At 36.4% G+C, this 19,413-nt stretch overlaps 1 long non-coding RNA gene across 1 annotated transcript in view; it reads right to left on the bottom strand.

The window, feature by feature from the left end:
- Positions 1-2,651: 2,651 nt before the first annotated feature.
- LOC139356809 (uncharacterized) overlaps positions 2,652-19,413 on the bottom strand; it is a 43,896-nt gene continuing 27,134 nt past the window's right edge. The window contains exon 3 of the long non-coding RNA XR_011609241.1: positions 2,652-3,114. This is a non-coding gene — a long non-coding RNA (uncharacterized lncRNA). The remainder of the gene's footprint in view (positions 3,115-19,413) is intronic.

Raw genomic sequence — 19,413 nt, 5'->3', positions numbered from 1 at the left:
TGGTGGGATTGTAAACTAGTTCGACCATTATGAAAAACAGTATGGCAATTCCTCAAGTATCTAGAACTCGATGTACCATATGACCCAGCCATCCCATTACTGGATATATACCCAAAGGATTATAAATCATGCTGCTATAAAGACACATGCACACGTATGTTTATTGCGGCACTATTCACAATATCAAAGACTTGGAATCAACCCAAATGTCCATCAGTGACAGACTGGATTAAGAAAATGTGGCACATATACACCATGGAATACTATGCAGCCATCAAAAAGGATGAGTTTGTGTCCTTTGTAGGGACATGGATGCAGCTGGAAACCATCATTCTCAGCATACTATCGCAAGAACAGAAAACCAAACACCGCATGTTCTCATTCATAGGTGGGAACTGAACAATGACATCACTTGGATTTGGGAAGGGGAACATCACACACCGGGGCCTATCACGGGGAGGGGGGAGGGGGGCGGATTGCATTGGGAGTTATACCTGATGTAAATGACGAGTTGATGGGTGCTGACGAGTTGATGGGTGCAGCACACCAACATGGCACAAGTATACATATGTAACAAACCTGCACATTATGCACATGTACCCTAGAACTTAAAGTATAATTAAAAAAAAGAACTTGGACCTTTAAAAAAAAAAAAAAAAAAGAAGGAAACACTATAGTAGATGGTTGGCCATGAGAAAAGGAGTTATTTCTACTGTATTAACTGCTTTTATCCCTAGTTCTTAGGGCTTAATACACACTTGTTGAAAGATTGAATTTCCAGTTTAAAAGGCAAACTGTCTATATAAATTATGTTTTCAAACTAAGAAGTTCTGTGATGGAATAAACGTACTAGCAATAGAGATAAAATGTGTAGATCTTTTGTTTATCAAAAGATACATGAATTTAATTCATGTATCGTTTAAATAGTTTAAATAATTTAAAATAAATTAAAATAATTTAAAATAAATGCTTTTCACGTAGCTAATTATTTCACCATGTTTATCATAAGTAAACAAATCAAATTTTAATTATTGTTGTTCTATGAAAAATGACCATCAATTATTAGGTTAAAGTATTTTGATTTATTAATCATGCTAAATGAACACTGTCAAAATAACAGATTTTATGGAAACTAAGACAACATCAAAGGTACAATATACATGTCATTATTGGTACTAATTAATGTCTTTACATATCTACTAACTTCACTGTAGAGAATATATATGTTTCTACAAATTTATATACAAATTCTAATTTTAACAATGAAATCTTTCCTTTACTAAACTAGGGCATTTGCTCTGGAAAGGAACCCTTACTCTTTTTGGTGTTGTAGTTCTTGTTTTGTTTTCAAACAATGATATCATTATGTAATTTGAAAAATTATCCCCATGCTGTTTGTGTTGTAAATCCATGTTTGTTTATTAAACCTTTCACTCTTAAGACTATATTGATAACAATCTAAATATTTTACCTTCATCTTATATAAGCTTCACATGTTGGTATTTAAAAATCCTCTTATAATGAACACAACTCTAAGAGATTAATGATTTACATGCTAGAGAAATGAAATAAGCTTATCAAAGATGAAATAGATGTATGTATCCTACTTTCTGGAAAATAACATATTTCATTACTTGGCTGTTTGATTTACAAAAATTATAGATTGTATTGGAAGTCCCATTAATGTGCCTGGTAAAATATAATGGAATACTTATATTTCTCTTGAGAATATTCTAATATAATATATTTGTATTTCTCTGAATTTGAAGGGAACAGCCTAAAACTGTATGCTATCAAAATGCAAATGTAACATAATTTTGCCAGGAACCTACTCTCTCCATCAGGAAATATAGACCACAATAACTTAATTCATGCCGGAAAACAATGCTTTCCATTAGCATAGTTTTATGTTCAAAACCAGAATAAAGTGTTGATTTAGAAGTAGTTTCAGTCCTCATCTTTGGAATGATTCAGTTTTTCTTATTCAGGCTACAAGTACTTGTAAAAGAGTGTATAAAAATATTTCACCTAACCACATTCATTTTGGCTACCTAGTTTAATGTGAATTACCTTGAAAGAAGGGATTAACGGGCATGACTATGGATCATAAAATATGTAATAGATAAATATTCTTGAAAAACAGTGACTCTTAAAGAGCTAGTATGCTTTTCACTTATCTTGGAACCTGGAGTAATATTGATGTCCTTGAACAAAGTGATATATTTAGAGCAGATGACTGGCTGCTATGGGGATTTAAAAATTGTCTATTTCCCCACTTTTTAATTTTCTTCTGAAAATAAATTTGAATGCACTTCTTCAAATCTTTCACATTTTCATACCTTTTTACTCTTTATTGTGCTGATATCTCTAAGTGGAATGCTCTCCCCTCCTACCCACATCTCTTTTTTTCTGACACCTAACTAAGTTATATTATCTTAAATTTTAAACCTGAGCATCTTTGTGAAGCTTTCTCTAACACTAGGGATAAAGCATCTGGTTTATGAGTATTTTTTCAGTTATATCAATTTTCTTAGAAATTTGTCAGACAAAGTTTTAAATTTTAAATGTTTAAATCTTCTATAGTTAATATATCAATCACCTATTTTATTGAATGACTATGTGTCAATAACAAAGATTCACATGGAGTTTTTTTCTTTAATGAAATGCTATAAATTGATTTCTGACAGCAATAAAGTAAACAAAGTTTGGTCTCTCTTTTATATTTGTAGTAATCTCTTAGTAAGTCAATATTGCAATGTATCAGAATATTCTTCACTAGCAGGTCAATATAAAATTCAGGAGATCATATAAAGGACCAAAATGTAGTCACAGAGCCTTCTTACACTAATAGTAATTGGTACAGTTTGTACTGACAAGTTCTTTGGCCTTCAAACAATTGTAGAATCCAGAAAAATTTTCTAAGACCCACATAAAAGATGTGCTACGGTTTACTATTCTTCCAAATTCCATGTGTCAAATAATTGAAATGGTACCTGCCTGCAATCTTGAAAAACATAAATGATAGCAGTTCCAAAGAGACTGATTTCATAACCACTTTAACTCTTCTGGATGTAAACTTCTGGATTCATTCAAATACATGGTGAATTGAAGTTGCTAAAAGAGAAAAGCAGGTATTAATACTTATGCTATTAATGTTGTCATTTTCATGAGTCTGTTTCAGATTTATCCTTATACATTAAGGCAATACATTTGTGAGCATACTTAGAAACATCATAAATAAAACTAAAACATATTCTTTAAATAAATGAACCAAGTAAATTTGTGTTGTTGTGACCTTGATTTAATAACATGGAATTTTCACATTACTCACTCACTAATCAAAGAAATGTTATAATCTTTGATGAAGTATCCCTAGGTTCTGATTTATTTCTTTATTTTTATAAGCCAGGATATATTTTTATGATATGTTATTTTAAATGGCATTATGATCAACAGATATTTATTAAATATTTACTAGGAGCATGTCAAGCAAAAGACTCATTACTCAAGCTCCACCAAACTGTTTTCTAGGCTAAATTAATTACAGATTCTTAGGCAAACGACAATGCACAGAGTTGGGCTAATGGCTTCACGATGTTCCTAGTTTCCTAGGACCCAATCTATTCCCATCTCCCCAAGTAGTCCTCAATGAAGTTAACTACTTTTCTTCTTCCCAAACTTAGGTGACATTATATCCTAGGATAGCTTTCAGTTCTTTCATTTATTCAAGTGTTATCAATGAGTAATGAATAGTTCAGTAGTTATTAAGGACTACTGAATGTTTGATACTGTGTTAAGAACCGAGTATGTTACTTGCTATCAAGTATCTACAAGACGAATAATGTTAGCAACATAATAAATGCACTATATTAAGTGGCTTTACAGTAGCAATAACATCAAACATATATTTCTCATTCATAGTACCGTAGGCACCTGTGGGTTGGCTGCTATGACTCCATGAATTTTCATCTCAGAACAAAGGCTAGAGATACAGTCCCTATTTAGTACCTGACATTCTTATGGCAGAGGAAATAGTGCAGGAGTTAATTGTTCGGTGACTTTTAACATTTCTGCTTGAATGTAATACACAGTTGATTTCTACTGTTTGAGGTAGTAATGTTCTGCAAAGAATATTACTTATTAATTGTATATTAAAATATATTATTTGAAATATATTAATATAATTATATATTAATATTATACAGTGAAAGATAATTAATAGCAGTGTTATGAATAATCAAGTTAAAAAATAAATAGCCTTCCACAGAAATTCTTATATATGCAGCTTTTTGCCTAGGTCGGTGGCATTGAACATAAGGTGATTACAAACTGCACAAGCATTTGACCCAAATGCATTTGTGATAATTACTTATTTTTCATTAATGAAAGTATGTAATATTTTCAGTAAAGCTGTTATATTTTTTATCAGATTGAGAAATAAGAGGTTTATGAACAGGTAAGTTGAATAAAAATCTGTATAGACATCTTAAGTTCTAGTAATTAATATAAGTTTTATGAAACAAGTTTTTGATTGCCAGTATTACTGCTGTTTAAGTTAAGGAAATAGTTGGGAATGGCATAATAGGATTCATGGCAGTAGAAAGCCAAAAGTATTGATTTAATTTCTCTCAACTTCAAAAAAAAAAAAAGAGAGAGAGAGAGATAGAGAAATAAAAAATCTCAGTTCAAGAGCTGACTACAAGGTTTGCCATGTGTAGTGTAAGACAATCATCACATCTGCTTAGAAATGAGACATACATAAAAGTGTTGGCCAGGATACCAGAGAGCAGACAGAAGGAACTCCAACCTGCAAACTGATGTATTGGCTGCTTCTGCCTCATTATAACTAATACATGTCAATTTTTCTGAGGCATTTGGCTAAGATTTGCTTTCACTGCAATGAGCTATCTGATAATGTGTTTGCAGAGGTGGAAAAGTAGAGTGCTCTACCAATGGAGAATACCCATAATCATGAAAAAAATTAAAAGTTCTGGCACATAGCAAAAAGCCAAATTAGTTTATGCTAGCTTCATAAATAACCCTCTTGGCAATCACAGAGCACTGAATTCTCAGAAATGAAAGAAAGGGCTAAATTTAGGTTGAGTGTTGAGCATTATACTAAATGATGTGGGCCAAATAAAAACACTATGCTAAATATCTATTTCATTAAATTTTAAGTTACCAGGTCAAAAACACCACCTTACACACCTTCTGGACATAGTATAAAGTGGTTTATTTTATTTTATTTTGTAAGTTAAATTTTCATTTGTCATAAGGTAATGGAACATTTCTCAAACTACACAGGGTAAATAACTAGTTTTATTCTAAATTTTCAACCTATCATGGACTAATAATTCTAAGAAATATAACAAAAATGAATTGTTAGAAAAGTGAAAGAAAAAACAGACATAAAATATGAGCTCATTTTTAGTATTAATTCTACAAAAATAAAATTACTCTGCCATACTGCTATAAAAATTTCTAAAAGCGTATTCTTAATTTCTGTATTTATGTTCAAAAATAGTAAAACAGGGATCTGAACAGGCACCAGTCCACAAAACACACCTTTAAATGAACATCTGTGTTTCTTCCAAAGGTAAAATAAGTGCAATAAGCTTATAATTGTTCTAAATAAGGGTCACTGTCTTTGCCAAACTTTGATTTGTTTTCCCAATATTTAACTATTTTCAATAATTTGACAGTTACCCTCGTAAATTGAAATAACAAGCATATGTTGCCATTTCTTGACTTTTTCTTATTTTTATTTATCATTATTTTAACTTTTATTTTACATTTGGGAGTACATGTGAAGGTTTGTTACATAGGTAAGCACATGTCACGGGGATTGGTTGTCACAGGGATTTCTTAATGAAAAAGTGGACAATTGACTTGAATTAAAGTTTTATAAATGAGAATATTAAAATGACCAATAAACATGGGAAAACATGCTTATTTTCATTCATCATTAGATAAATACAAATTAAAACTACAATGAGATGTCACTGTAGTTATTATTCATCACTCAGGTATTAAGCCCAGTACCCAATAGTCATCTTTTCTGCTCCTATCCCTCCTCAAATCCTCCACCATCGAGTAGACACAAGTGTCTGTTGTTTTTTCCTTTGTGTTCATAAGTTCTTATAATTTGGTTCCCCCTTATAAGTGAGAACATGCAGTATTTGGTTTTCTCTTCTTGCATTAGTTTGCTAAAGATAACAGCCTCAAGCTTCATCCATGTTCCCATGATATTGTTCTTTTTGTGGCTGCATAGTATTCCATGGTGTATAGGTACCATATTTTCTTTATCCACTATGTCATTGATGAGCCTTCAGGTTGATTCCACGTCTTTTGATATTACTGCAGTGAATATATGTGTGCACGTGTCTTTATGGTAGAATAATTTGTGTTCCTCTGATATATACCCAGTAATGGGATTGCTGGGTCAAATGGTAGCTCTGCTGTTAGATCTTTGAGGAATCACCATACTGCTTTCCACAATAGTTGAACTAATTTACAGTCTCACCAACAGCATGTAAGTGTTCAATTTTCTCCACAACCTCACCAGCAACTGTTATTTTTTTACTTTTTAATAATAGTCATTCTTACTAGTGTGAGATGGATGTGGTTTTGATTTATATTTCTCTAATGACCAGGGATGTTGAGATTATTTTATATAATTCTTGGCCACATGTATGTCTTCTTTTGAAAAGTGTCTGTTCATGTCCTTCGTTCACTTTTTAATGGGGTTGTTTTTGTCTTGTAAATTTGTTTAAGTTCCTCACAGATGTTCAATAGTAGACCTTTGTCAGATGCATAGTTTGTAAATATTTTCTCACATTCTGTAGGCTGTGTGTTTAATCTCTTGATAGTTTCTTTGGCTGTGAAGAAGCTCTTAAGTTTAATTTGATTCCACTTGTCAATTTTTGCGTTAGTTGCAATTGCTTTTGGTGTCCTTGTCATGGAGTCTTTGTCCATTCCCATGTCCAGGATTTTACTGCCTAGGTTGTCTTTCAGGGGTTTCACAGTTTTGGATTCAAATGACTTCATAGTATGAAGTACGAGGATATAATGTAATTGCATCCCCACTCATATACAATATTCTGCCATGTCCTCCCAGTGTATCAGACTTTTAAAAATGTATACTGATCATTTAAATACAAGACCCTGACTGATATTCTGAACTAAGAAAAGATGACTGACAAATAATCAATAGCCAAAACACAAAGAGGAACTGTAATACATTTTATGGTAAAAATTTCAATTCTCCTTCCAAATTTTTCTATGGATTCACTACAGTACTAACGTAGCAACTAGCATTTTTGTGGGAATTAATAAAATATAAATGGATATGCAATAGGCCAAGAATATCCAGGATACACTTAAAGAAGAAGAAAATAGTGAAAAGACATGCTTTACCAGTTTTCATGCTCTATTTTAAATATTCAGTAAAACAGTTCAATATCATAACTATGACAGGCAAATATAGCAAAGAAATTGAAGGTTTAGGACAGACTCATACAAATATTAACTCTTGATTCCTTGATTTGCTGTAAGTGGCACTCTAGAGCAGTGGTGATAAATCAATTTTTTTTAATTTATTTATTATTATTATACTTTAAGTTGTAGGTACCTGTGCATAACGTGCAGGTTTGTTACATATGTATACTTGTGTCATGTTGGTGTGCTGCACCCATCAACTCGTCATTTACATCAGGTATAACTCCCAATGCAATCCCTCCCCACTTCCCCCTCCCCATGATAGGCCCCTGTGTGTGATGTTCCCCTTCCTGAGTCCAAGTGATCTCATTGTTCAGTTCCCACTTATGAGTGAGAACATGCGGTGTTTGGTTTTCTGTTCTTGTGATAGTTTGCTAAGAATGATGGTTTCCAGCTGCATCCATGTCCCTACAAAGGACACAAACTCATCCTTTTTTATGGCTGCATAGTATTCCATGGTGTATATGTGCCACATTTTCTTAATCCAATCTGTCACTGATGGATATTTGGGTTGATTCCAAGTCTTTGCTATTGTGAATAGTGCCACAATAAACATATGTGTGCATGTGTCTTTATAGCAGCATAATTTATAATCCTTTGGGTATATACCCAGTAATGGGATGGCTGGGTCATATGGTACTTCTAGTTCTAGATCCTTGAGGAATCGCCATACTGTTTTCCATAATGGTTGAACTAGTTTACAATCCCACCAACAGTGTAAAAGTGTTCCTATTTCTCCACATCCTCTCCAGCACCTGTTGTTTCCTGACTTTTTAATGATCGCCATTCTAACTGGTGTGAGATGGTATCTCATTGTGGTTTTGATTTGCATTTCTCTGATGGCCAGTGATGATGAGCATTTTTTCATGTGTCTGTTGGCTGTATGAATGTCTTCTTTTGAGAAATGTCTGTTCATATCCTTTGCCCACTTTTGGATGGGGTTGTTTGTTTTTTTCTTGTAAATTTGTTTGAGTTCTTTGTAGGTTCTGGATATTAGCCCTTTGTCAGATGAGTAGATTGCAAAAATGTTCTCCCATTCTGTAGGTTGCCTGTTCACTCTGATGGTAGTTTCTTTTGCTGTGCAGAAGCTCTTTAGTTTAATGAGATCCCATTTGTCAATTTTGGCTTTTGCTGCCGTTGCTTTTGGTGTTTTAGACATGAAGTCTTTGCCCATGCCTATGTCCTGAATGGTACTACCTAGGTTTTCCTCTAGGATTTTTATGATATTAGGTCTAACATTTAAGTCTCTAATCCATCTTGAATTAATTTTCGTATAAGGAGTAAGGAAAGGATCCAATTTCAGCTTTCTATTTATGGCTAGCCAATCTTCCCAGCACCATTTATTAAATAGGGAATCCTTTCCCCATTTCTTGTTTCTCTCAGGTTTTCAAAGATCAGATGGCTGTAGATATGTGGTATTATTTCTGAGGGCTCTGTTCTGTTCCATTGGTCTATATCTCTGTTTTGGTACCAGTACCATGCTGTTTTGGTTACTGTAGCCTTGTAGTATAGCTTGAAGTCAGGTAGCGTGACGCCTCCAGCTTTGTTCTTTTGACTTAGGATTGTCTTGGAGATGCGGGCTCTTTTTTGGTTCCATATGAACTTTAAAGCAGTTTTTTCCAATTCTGTGAAGAAACACATTGGTAGCTTGATGGGGATGGCATTGAATCTATAAATTACCTTGGGCAGTATGGCCATTTTCACGATATTGATTCTTCCTATGCATGAGCATGGTATGTTCTTCCATTTGTTTGTGTCCTCTTTGATTTCACTGAGCAGTGGTTTGTAGTTCTCCTTGAAGAGGTCCTTTACATCCCTTGTAAGTTGGATTCCTAGGTATTTTATTCTCTTTGCAGCATTTGTGAACGGAAGTTCATTCCTGATTTGGCTATCTGTTTGTCTGTTACTGGTGTATTAGAATGCTTGTGATTTTTGCACATTAATTTTGTATCCTGAGACTTTGCTGAAGTTGCTTATAAGCTTAAGGAGATTTTGGGGTGAGACAATGGGGTGTTCTAAATATACAATCATGTCATCTGCAAACAGGGACAGTTTGACTTGTTCTTTTCCTAACTGAATACCCTTGATTTCTTTCTCTTGCCTAATTGCCCTAGCCAGAACTTCCAACACTATGTTGAATAGGAGTGGTGAGAGAGGGCATCCCTGTCTTGTGCCAGTTTTCAAAGGGAATTTTTCCAGTTTTTGCCCATTCAGTATGATATTGGCTGTGGGTTTGTCATAAATAGCTCTTATTATTTTGAGGTACGTTCCATGAATACCGAATTTATTGAGCATTTTTAGCATGAAGTGCTGTTGAATTTTGTCAAAAGCCTTTTCTGCATCTATTGAGATAATCATGTGGTTCTTGTCTTTGGTTCTGTTTATATGCTGGATTATGTTTATTGATTTGCGAATGTTGAACCAGCCTTGCATCCCAGGGATGAAGCCCACTTGATCATGGTGGATAAGCTTTTTGATGTGTTGCTGAATCCGGTTTGCCAGTATTTTATTGAGGATTTTTGCATCGATGTTCATCAGGGATATTGGTCTAAAATTCTCTTTTTTTGTTGTGTCTCTGCCAGGCTTTGGTATCAGGATGATGTTGGCCTCATAAAATGAGTTAGGGAGGATTCCCTCTTTTTCTATTGATTGGAATAGTTTCAGAAGGAATGGTACCAACTCCTCCTTGTACCTCTGGTAGAATTCAGCTGTGAATCCATCTGGTCCTGGACTTTTTTTGGTTGGTAGGCTATTAATTATTGCCTCAATTTCAGAGGGTGTTATTGGTCTATTCAGGGATTCAACTTCTTCCTGGTTTAGTCTTGGAAGAGTGTAAGTGTCCAGGAAATTATCCATTTCTTCTAGATTTTCCAGTTTATTTGCGTAGAGGTGTTTATAGTATTCTCTGATGGTAGTTTGTATTTCTGTGGGGTTGGTGGTGATACCCCTTTATCATTTTTAATTGCATCGATTTGATTCTTCTCTCTTTTCTTCTTTATTAGTCTTGCTAGTGGTCTGTCAATTGTGTTGATCTTTTCAAAAAACCAACTCCTGGATTCATTGATTTTTTGGAGAATTTTTGTGTCTCTATCTCCTTCAGTTCTGCTCTGATCTTAGTTATTTCTTGCCTTCTGCTAGCTTTCGAATGTGTTTGCTCTTGCTTCTCTAGTTCTTTTAATTGAAATGTTAGAGTGTCAATTTTAGATCTTTCCTGCTTTCTCTTGTGGGCATTTAGTGCTATTAATTTCCCTCTACACACTGCTTTAAATGTGTCCCAGAGATTCTGTTATGTTGTATCTTTGTTCTCATTGGTTTCAAAGAACATCTTTATTTCTGCCTTCGTTTCGTTATGTACCCAGTAGTCATTCAGGAGCAGGTTGTTCAGTTTCCATGTAGTTGAGCGGTTTTGATTGATTTTCTTAGTCCTGAGTTCTAGTTTGTTTGCACTGTGGTCTGAGAGACAGTTTGTTATAATTTCTGTTCTTGTACATTTGCTGAGGAGTGCTTTACTTCCAATGACATGGTCAATTTTGGAGTAAGTACGATGTGGTGCTGAGAAGAATGTATATTCTGTTGATTTGGGGTGCAAAGTTCTATAGATGTCTATTAGGTCTGCTTGCTGCAGAGATGAGTTCAATTCCTGGATATCCTTGTTAACTTTCTGTCTCGTTGATCTGTCTAATGTTGACAGTGGAGTGTTGAAGTCTCCCATTATTATTGTATGGGAGTCTAAGTCTCTTTGTAAGTCTCTAAGGACTTGCTTTATGAATCTGGGTGCTCCTCTATTGGGTGCATATATATTTAGGATAGTTAGCTCTTCCTGTTGAATTGATCCCTTTACCATTATGTAATGGCCTTCTTTGTCTCTTTTGATCTTTGATGGTTTAAAGTCTGTTTTATCAGAGACTAGGATTGCAACCCCCCCTTTTTTTTGTTCTCTATTTGCTTGGTAAATCTTCCTCCATCCCTTTATTTTGAGCCTATGTATGTCTCTGCATGTGAGATGGGTCTCCTGAATACAGCAGACTGATGGGTCTTGACTCTTTATCCAGTTTGCTAGTCTGTGTCTTTTAATTGGAGCATTTAGTCCATTTACATTTAAGGTTAAGATTGTTATGTGTGAACTTGATCCTGCCATTATGATATTAACTGGTTATTTTGCTCGTTAGTTGATGCAGTTTCTTCCTAGCCTCGATGGTCTTTACATTTTGGCATGTTTTTGCAATGGCTGGTACCGGTTGTTCCTTTCCATGTTTAGTGCTTCCTTCAGGGTCTCTTGTAAGGCAGGCCTAGTGTTGACAAAATCTCTAAGCATTTGCTTATCTGTAAAGGATTTTATTTCTCCTTCGCTTATGAAACTTAGTTTTGCTGGATATGAAATTCTGGGTTGATAATTCTTTTCTTTAAGAATGTTGAATATTGGCCCCCACTCTCTTCTGGCTTGGAGAGTTTCTGCCGAGAGATCTGCTGTTAGTCTGATGGGCTTCCCTTTGTGGGTAACCTGACCTTTCTCTCTGGCTGCCCTTAAGATTTTTTCCTTCATTTCAACTTTGGTGAATCTGGCAATTATGTGTCTTGGAGTTGCTCTTCTCGAGGAGTATCTTTGTGGCGTTCTCTGTATTTCCTGGATTTGAATGTTGGCCTGCCCTACTAGGTTGGGGAAGTTCTCCTGGATGATATCCTGAAGAGTGTTTTCCAACTTGGTTCCATTTTCCCCCTCACTTTCAGGCACCCCAATCAGTTGTAGATTTGGTCTTTTTACATAATCCCATACTTCTTGCAGGCTTTGTTCATTTCTTTTTCTTCTTTTTTCTTTTGGTTTCTCTTCTCGCTTCATTTCATTCATTTGATCCTCAATCGCAGATACTCTTTCTTCCAGTTGATGGAGTCGGTTACTGAAGCTTGTGCATGTGTCACGTATTTCTCGTGTCATGATTTTCATCTCTTTCATTTCGTTTATGACCTTCTCTGCATTCATTACTCTAGCCATCAATTCTTCCATTTTTTTTTCAAGATTTTTAGTTTCTTTGCGCTGCGTACATAATTCCTCCTTTAGCTCTGAGAAATTTGATGGACTGAAGCCTTCTTCTCTCATCTCGTCAAAGTCATTCTCCGTCCAGCTTTGATCCATTGCTGGCGATGAGCTGTGCTCCTTTGCCGGGGGAGATGCGCTCTTATTTTTTGAATTTCCAGCTTTTCTGCCCTGCTTTTTCCCCATCTTTGTGGTTTTATCTGCCTCTGGTCTTTGATGATGGTGATGTACTGATGGGGTTTTGGTGTAGGTGTCCTTCCTGTTTGATAGTTTTCCTTCTAACAGTCAGGACCCTCAGCTGTAGGTCTGTTGGAGATTGCTTGAGGTACACTCCAGACCCTGTTTGCCTGGGTATCAGCAGCAGAGGCTGCAGAAGATAGAATATTTCTGAACAGCGAGTGTACGTGTCTGATTCTTCCTTTGGAAGCTTCCTCTCAGGGGTGTACTCCACCCTGTGAGGTGTGGGGTGTCAGACAGCCCCTAGTGGGGATGTCTCCCAGTTAGGCTACTCAGGGGTCAGGGACCCACTTGAGCAGGGAGTCTGTCCCTTCTCAGATCTCAACCTCCGTGTTGGGAGATCCACTGCTCTCTTCAAAGCTGTCAGACAGAGTCGTTTGCATCTGCAGAGGTTTCGGCTGCCTTTGTTATTGCCCTGTCCCCAGAGGTGGAGTCTACAGAGACAGGCAGGTTTCCTTGAGCTGCTGTGAGCTCCACCCACTTCGAGCTTCCCAGCAGCTTTGTTTACCTACTTAAGCCTCAGCAATGGCGGGCGCCCCTCCCCCAGCCTCGCTGCTGCCTTGCCGGTAGATCACAGACTGCTTTGCTAGCAATGAGGGTGGCTCCGTGGGTGTGGGACCCTCCCGGCCAGGTGTGGGATATGATCTCCTGGTGTGCCTGTTTGCTTAAAGCGCAGTATTGGGGTGGGAGTTACCCGATTTTCCAGGTGTTGTGTGTCTCAGTTCCCCTGGCTAGGAAAAGGGATTCCCTTCCCCCTTGTGCTTCCCAGGTGAGGCAATGCCTCGCCCTGCTTCAGCTCTTGCTGGTGGGGCTGCAGCAGTTGACCAGCACCGATCGTCCGGCACTCCCCAGTGAGATGAACCCAGTACCTCAGTTGAAAATGCAGAAATCACTGGTCTTCTGTGTGGCTAGCGCTGGGAGTTGGAGACTGGAGCTTGACCTATCGGCCATCTTGCTCCCGCCCCTCCGAAATATGATAAATCGATTTTTTAAATTTTTTTTGAGATGGAGTTTTGTTCTGTAGCCCAGGCTGGAGTGCAGTGGTGCAATCTCGGCTCACTGCAAGCTCCACCTCCCAGGTTTGCCATTCTCCTGCTTCAAGCTCCCAAGTAGCTGGGACTACAGGTGCCTGCCACCACGCCCAGCTAATTTTTTGTATTTTTAGTAGAGACAGGGTTTCACCGTGGTAGCCAGGATGGTCTCGATCTCCCAACCTCATGATCTGCTCACCTCGGCCTCTCAAAGTGCTGGGATTACAGGTGTGAGCCACCGCGCCCGGCCATAAATTGGTCTTTAATAGATATTGCTAAGATGATTGTTTATGAAAAAAATAACTAAACCATACTTCACCCAATACACTAGAATCTCATGGCAGTGAATTATAGATCTACACATGAAAAGCAAGCAATAGAAATTATATAAAATACTATAGGATAGTATTTTCCTGACTTCAGAAAAGTTCTATGAAGTATAGAAACTTCATAAGTAGAACATAAAGGAAAGGGCTGATGAATCTGAATGGCTAAGTTTAGTCGTTTTTAATAAACAAAAAAAAAAGTCACAGAGAGTAGTAAGAGAAGACATTTTCGAAACATCCAAACAACAAAATGCTTATATCAAGAATATAATAACTTCTATAAATCAAAAAATAAAGCACAAACAACTTGACAGAAAACTGGACAATTGATTTGAATAAAAACTTTATAAATGAGAATATTCAAATGACCAATAAGCATATGAAGACATGCTTATCTCCATTAGTCATTAAATACGAATTAAAACTACAATGAGATGCCATAACATATGCACCAGAATGGGTAACATAAAAAACTAACAATACTAGGTGCTGACAAAGATAAGAAAGAAGAAAAATGCTCATATACTGCTTGAAGTATAAATTGGTACAATCACTTTGGAAGACCTATTGTTAATATTTAAACTAGAAAATGCACAGATTTATGAGACACTCATTACAATCCTAAGTATATACTGTACAAAATGTGTGCTTAGGTAATATAATCAAGACACACACACACACACACACACACACACACATACACACAGACTTCAAATTCTAGTGGAGATCTGTTTTTATCTTGTGTTAAGTGCTGAGCCCTGAATGACAAAAGTCTACCTCTCAGTATTCCTGCTCCATCCTCAACTTTCAACACTCTTTGCAAGTCTGCACCTCAGAGGGATTTTCTCCCCATGCTTTGTCCCATTCCCCAACACAGCAGTTGACTTCTTGTCACTCAGTGCCAGCCAGCTTCATAGCGGGAGGTGAGTAGGTAGGTTCAGTGCTCCTGGCCCATCTTCAGTGGTAGATACATCCTGCTTGAGGCCCTACCTGAGTGGGGGAATGGAGGGCTTTCAAGTTGTTCCAGTTCTTCCCCACTATAGTAGTCAAACTGTGCCTTGCATGTGGGACAGTTTTAGAGCCAGAGAATGTTCACTGCCTCTCCACTAGGAGCACCATACCTCTGCTTTCAATTACTGAGGGATGGAGGCCTGAAGACCTTCCTGCCACTCCATTGAGGGCAAAAGATTTTTACTTCTCTCTGTCCTCCAGGATCTTTGGCTGCTTCCTGGGGTGGAAGGATCTCACCTTCCTCAGAGAACTAAGACTTTTTCTTCACACGACTGAAGGGCCCAGAAAACTGTGCAGTGTGTTGTTCATTCCACAGAGGCAGCCAATCACCCCATGTGTGCCGGTGTCTCCATCAGAGTCTGTTTTCTCACCTGCTCCCTATATTTTTTTGCATGATGACATGACTATTGTAAGACATTTCGTCAAAAATAGCAGTAATGAATTATTAATATTGTAAATAATGAACTTTAAAATATTACAAACATAGCCATCTTGAGTGGCAGTCTCATTGGGCAGATATTTGAGTGCTGATCAGTAAGCATGACTACAATCAGTAAACATAAACTAAAACACAACTGGAATCAGTAAACAAACTAAAACCTAACTGGTAGCAAAAGTAACAAATTGGTCCTGATTCTGTTGAAGTTGTCAGCACCCTCTAGTGGAAACAGGTTTTTATAAAAAGCACATTTATAAATGCAGAGACCTTTCTCACACATTTTTGCAGTCATTGAAATTTGGCAGTTATGGAAACTAACATTTGGAGGCAGTAAAAAACAGTGTAATGTTTCATTTTATTATAGTAAATAAATGTAAATCATTTAATATAGTTTGTTTCCTCATTCAGAAAACCAACCCAAAACGAAGCAAAAACGAAAGTAAATTTAGAAAGAACAGGAACCACAGGACATCAGAAACTACCGATTCAATGTTTCTGCTTTGTCTGGTGAAAAGAAAATCTCTATGAGGGTTTTTGTATTTAAATTTAATTAATGAAAAGTCAGATGATCTCCATTCTCACTAAATTGAGATCATGCACATATTGAAAGAGTAGTATTTTGAATGTAGCCAAACGTTTCACCAGTGCAGGGTACCTAATGCCCAGCCTAAGGATGCCCACTTGTTTTACTCTGCTTCTAAAGCCAAAAGGGAATTAACCAGAAACCCTCCTTGATATTTCACATACACTCTCTTTTCAGTAATAACAATTGTATCATAAATCTCACTCTAATGTATGAAATTTTAAAATTAGTAAGATCATAGTACTGTGTCAAACTGTAAAATTATTTAAGAAGTAAAATTAATTCAATGTCTTCTCTTGTAACTTTTTACTTTGGTTGATTTAATAGTACTGTAATTTCATTGGTATTGTAGCCCAATTCATTTAATAATCAATTTATGATTCTCTTAAATTTTATGTAGTTTAAAGGAAAAGGAATTCATGAAGTTTCTTTCCCTGGAATGTTTCTTACCGAACTGGCAGTAATGGCTGTAGGACTATGGTGTTTCAGCTACTTATTTTAGCAAAAAGCACAGTTCCCCTTCACACAGTTTTTTGAAAGAGAAGACATCCATCTGAATATAAATATATGTAACTAAAAATCATTAAATTGTAAGTATTTAAGCTCCTCTTCAGCTGCTGTGGAGGAACATATGTTCATTGGCAATGAACTTTGTTTCTTGGTAGGGTGAAGCCTGGAGATGAAGAATCGGAGAAGCCAGGGGACAAAGCAGCATGAGTGATCAGAAAAGCAAGGGAAATGTAGAGGACAGCAGTATTCTCAAACTTTCATGTCCATCAGGTCCACCTGGGAATCTAAGGGAATCATAACTGATTACAAAATAAATGTTAAAACACATATTACTTGGCTCCCTCTGCTATCAGAATTTTTTTTTCAGTAGGTCTAAGGCAAGACTTAATTATGTGCACTTCTAACAGGTTCCCAGGTGATGCTAATGCTGTGGTACAGGGGCCACACTTTAAGAACTACTGTTATAAAAAATATTTAGGAAATTTTGCTTTGGGTTGTATGGTATATCTTTCTAAATGACCAAGTGTATTAGTCTTCTTCCACACTGCTATAAAGAACTGCTGGAGACTAGGTAATTAATAAAGGAAAGAGGTTTAACTGACTCACAGTTCAGCATGGCTGGGGAGGCCTAGGAAACTTACAATCATGGCTGAAGGTGAAGAGAAGCAAGGCACCTTCTTTACAAGATGGCAGGAAAGAGAATGAATGCAGGAGGAACTATTAAACACTTGTAATATCATCAGATAAGAACTCACTCACTATCATGAGAACAGCATGGGGGAAACTGCCCCAAGGATTCAATTACCTCCATCTGGTCTCTCCGTTGATACGTGGGGATCATGGAGATTATGGGGATTATAATTCAAGGTGAGATTTTGGGTTGGGGCACAGCCAAACCATATCACCAACCATCTCTCTTTGTCTGAGACTACAGAATTTACCTGGCCTGAGGCTTTCAAGGGTAAAACTGGAAAGTCTTTCACAAATCAGAAAGATTTGTTCTATGAAAGCTATCAGAATCAAAATGGGGCCACTTGCATAAAAACCCTGAAAAATGGAGCTAAGGAAGATCAGAAAGGGAGGGTTTATATTCATGTATGCCTGATAACAAGAACTACAACAAAAGACTGCACAAATCACAACTTTGCACAAAGGCTGCCACAATCTCACAAAAAATTACTTCTGCGAGGACATTTGCCCAGCAACTGCCTGTGAAACCTCCAACTGGTGCCGCCCTTGTTACCAGTCCTTATAACCAAAGATAATTGTCTTGTAACCCTCTTCATTTTTCTTTTAAAAACCCTTGTCTTCTTTTACCTCCCTATGTTCATTGTATTCTTACTCTAATGCTCAATTCCAAATAAATATTATTGTCTTTTAGAAGAGTCTCTGTGTGTGTGTGTTACTTACGTTTAACCAGCCCCTTACACAATGTCTTCAAGACATTTTCAGTAGAGCTAAAATACTTGCTAATGCTTTTGTACTAAACTGTGTGTATTTTTTTAATTGATTCATTAATTTTAAAAATTTAGATTTTAGATTGATATGTTAAGATTGACCTCAAGGGTAGAGTTGCATTTTAGAGGTTATCATCTGTGATTTTGGCCCAGGGTGCAGTACTCTGCTGTAGCTAAAACAAACGAATTGTCACCTAGAAATGAGTAAACCATCACTATGATTAGCAAGTGGCCAATGTTTTCATTCAGCAACAAGTGAAAAGGGGTGCAATAAGAGGCAGCATGTTTTGTGGACTAATACTTCAAAGTTATTACAGTTACGGTCTTTGGGGAAATTCACTGTTCAGATACGGCTGTTTCAAACAGTTAAGTATATGCAATGTTATGTGAGTTCATCAAATTAAGAATGTCTTAATTGATCAAAGTAAGTTAAGTTATACAGGAGAAATAAAGTCAAAATCTTAATGGCTTATAAACCAAAAAAGATTTATTTCTTGCTAAAACCACCTATCCTTAGAACCCCAACAGAAATTGCCCATTTTTCTGCCATAATTTATCATAATTCAAGTAGCACAAATAAATAGTTGATGTTCAATGATAATGGGATTGCTCATCCTAATGACTCTTTTTCACAAAATAAATATCTACGGAAAATGGGATTTGGAATTCTGAATGGAAAATATAAGTTGAAATTAATGCTGAGCTAGTTTTAAATGATAAGTCTAATAAAATGTAATCTATTTCATTAAAACCGCAGAGGTAGCTATTTTAATAGGTCTTGATTTAGGAGCAGAGCTTTGGAAAGCATTTCAAAATTATCAAAGATGTGATAATCTAAGAGTAGAAAAGCGACAACAACTTCATTGATTTGCAGATAGTAAAAGTAATTCACTAACAAATGAGTGAAGTACGCTACGAAGAACTCTACTGGGCCCATGGAGCTTCTTAGCATTCTTAGGTAATATGTTTTACATCAATGGTTTCCAAATATGAAGATTATTATTCAGTGATTTGAGATGGCACTCTAGAATCTAGTTTTTCACAATGATCCCCCAGCAAATTTTCATGTAATTAGTCTGTAAGATCAACTTTTTTTTAAAAGATGAAACTCATATTTCAACTTGGTGTATGGAAACAGAGGAGAGTGGAACGTAAATGTAAAGTTATTGCGACCAGTGAAACATTCAGTACAGTATGCATTGTAGATTATTTTAAACTATAAGGCTATGAAGTTATTGTACTACTCTTGGTCTGATGTTCTAATTCCTACACTTGATTCTGACACTAATT

The sequence above is a fragment of the Macaca nemestrina genome, chromosome 10, assembly GCF_043159975.1.
Source record: "Macaca nemestrina isolate mMacNem1 chromosome 10, mMacNem.hap1, whole genome shotgun sequence".
In the NCBI taxonomy this organism is placed as follows: domain Eukaryota; kingdom Metazoa; phylum Chordata; class Mammalia; order Primates; family Cercopithecidae; genus Macaca; species Macaca nemestrina.
Note: the sequence above shows the minus strand (reverse complement) of the source record. Positions and strands in the feature narration are given on the sequence as shown.